This window comes from Callionymus lyra, chromosome 4 (assembly GCF_982586985.1).
Source record: "Callionymus lyra chromosome 4, fCalLyr1.hap1.1, whole genome shotgun sequence".
Classification (NCBI taxonomy): domain Eukaryota; kingdom Metazoa; phylum Chordata; class Actinopteri; order Syngnathiformes; family Callionymidae; genus Callionymus; species Callionymus lyra.
Genome location: NC_141821.1, coordinates 36,881,904 through 36,882,167, shown reverse-complemented (window position 1 = coordinate 36,882,167; position 264 = coordinate 36,881,904).

The window sequence follows — 264 nt, the reverse complement described above, 5'->3', positions numbered from 1 at the left end:
TCTGTGACCCTTTTTTGGAATGTAAAGAGTTGAGTGATTTATAATTGTATGAATATAAGAAGAAAAACTTGACTTAAAGTCATGTCAACATTATAAAAAGTGATTTTTATGAAGACTTGCATCCCTGTGTGTAGTTGTAGTCCTCGTAGGTTGTTACCATGGCAACCCATACATCAGTTTCTGGGCTAAATGCACTCTCTACACACAGGTTGTATTTCTGCAGTGAGTATTCCTCCGCCTCTGGGGAGACGAACTCTGATTCAT